The sequence below is a fragment of the Belonocnema kinseyi genome, chromosome 10, assembly GCF_010883055.1.
Source record: "Belonocnema kinseyi isolate 2016_QV_RU_SX_M_011 chromosome 10, B_treatae_v1, whole genome shotgun sequence".
Classification (NCBI taxonomy): Eukaryota; Metazoa; Arthropoda; class Insecta; order Hymenoptera; family Cynipidae; genus Belonocnema; species Belonocnema kinseyi.
The window spans coordinates 110,039,817-110,042,316 of NC_046666.1; positions in this window are offsets into that span (position 1 = coordinate 110,039,817).

The window sequence follows — 2,500 nt, forward strand, 5'->3', positions numbered from 1 at the left end:
TGGACGGAGCGACTGAATCACGACTTGCTAGAGTGCTACGATGCGAGTGTGGTCCCTGAACGGGGTTACATGGCACGGCTGCATGCTCTGTGGTGCGAGAAAAACCCGGAGCTATCGCACTTTTCGCAGCAACGACTGCGAAACCATGCTGAACTACTCCGTAAAAGGGGCTGTGTAAGCGGAACGCCTACTCTACCACAGCTAGAACAAGCCGGCAACAGAGAAAGAAAGGCGAAGGGAGAGGTGGGTCAGAGAAAATCAACAGTTTCTCTCTGACCCATCTCGACTCTTCCAAGACCCTCCAGTTACTGTCAAATACCCACCCAAACCAGAGGAGGTCGAAATATTTTGGAGAGAAGTCTACGAAGTTCAGCATAGACTGGATGAAGACTCAGAAAATATAAAGAGCTTCAAGGAGTTATGTGTTGCCCTCATAACACCTGATAAAGTATGCCCACCCATCACTACCGAGGAGGTGAAAAAAGTATTAAGAGGGATGAAGAACTATTCTGCACCGGGGCCAGATTGTATCAGAACGTTCTGGTGGAAGAAGTTTTCTTCAACCCATCAGCATTTGGCCCGTATTTTCACCTCATATTTAAAGTCGGAAGAGCCGATTCCAGAGTGTTTGGTGGAAGGGCGCACAATACTTCTGCCGAAAATAAGCAACTTAGCTGACCCGAAGAATTACAGGCCAATAACTTGTCTGAACACGCTTTATAAGACATTCACAGCTATCCTAAATGATAGGATTGTTCGGGTAATTGAACCTGTGTGGCAAGAAATGTATGAACAACGAGGCTCAAAGAAAGTCGTAGCCAGATGTCGGGAGAACCTGCTTATCGATAGATGTGTCTGCAAAGATGCAGCATTCTACCAGCGTGACCTATCGATGGCCTAGATTAATTATCGGAAAGCTTTCGATTCGACATCCCATAGACTTATCATCTGTCTTTTGGAAATCTTAAGGGTTCAGCCCACTCCTCTTTTTCCTTACATTATTGCCACTATCTCTAGCACTTCGCCATTCCGACGGGTACTTGTGCGGCACACTTGCAGATCGAAAGTACAAAGTCATTCATGTATTTTACATGGACGATCTTAAGATCTATGCTAAAAACAGAGAGCAACTGCATCTAGCTCTGGGGATTGTCGAACGATATAGTAAGGAAATTGGAATGGAATTTGGGTTAGACAAATGCGCCAAGGTTTATTTGAAGCGAGGAGAACTTAATGGAATTCCTGAAGATCCTGAGCTCGTTGATAGAAGCGCCATACGACACCTTTGCGCTGGAGAGACTTATGCATACCTGGGCGTGCTATAGAGCCGCATTCAGGATGTGACATCTATAAAGGATACTCTCCGAAGCAGATACAAACGTCTCATCCGACAGATTTCGTCTTTCGAACTGTCGGTGAGGAACAAAGTATCTGCAACGAACATGCTTGACGTCCCGGTACTATTCTATTCATTTGGAGTAGTTCCATGGACGAAGAACGAGCTCAGATCTCTTGATATCGGGACAAGAAAGGTTATGCACATGAACAAAAGCATGCAGCTTAAGTCTTCCGTTCCGCGACTGTACATCTCATGTCGTCAAGGATGTAGCGGAATATTGGGTCTTGAATGTCTTCACAACAGGATTATTCTGGGTACAGCACATAGAGTTGCAAATGGAAGAGACCCTCTTCTTAAAATGGTCAGGAATCACGAAGAAGTGGGCAAAGAAGCGTTTCTGTACAAAGCAGCGGAGGAGGCTGCTGAAGCACTCGGACTTGACTTCAGTATTAGGGGTGAGCAAAATGCATCAAATCTTATCTATCTCGAGTGCTCACTCCTCAAAGCCCGGATTAAGAAAGCACGAGAGAAAAACTTTCGTGAACAGCTCCTCGATAAGAGGATGCACGGTATCTTCCACAGAAATTTGAAGGATCAGTCAATGTCTTGTGAGCTAACGTTTGCTTTCCTTAAATCGCCCGGATTGAAGTCTGGTACGGAGGGTTTCATTTTTGCATGCCAAGACGGTGTCATTTCCACCTTAACATACCGCCGCCACATTTTGAACCAAGACATTCCGATGATAGCTGCAGGTCGTGCCATGTACACCCCAAGCATTTGGCCCACATACTATCTAGTTGTCCAACTCACGCGGGAACGACCTATATTCAAAGGCACAATGCGGCACTAAGAGTGCTTTATTACGATCTCTGTCACTCCTACGGCATTAACCTTAACATCGCTCCTTTAATTGCTCCTAGGGAAAGTGAGTCAATTGTCGAGAATGGGAAGTGCCGCATATACTGGATCATCGGCGCTCTTGGAGGTGCCAAGCTTTCACTTGCTAATGGCCTAAAAAGCATCCCTGCGTGTCAAAAATATGCTAGAACATTTGCGGAGAAAATGCAGAAGGCGGTTGTCCTTGGGTCGCTCCGTGTTCTTAGGGTGCACGAGGCTTTTGCTGGATCGTCGTATTAATTCCTTTACAGACTGTAACCACCT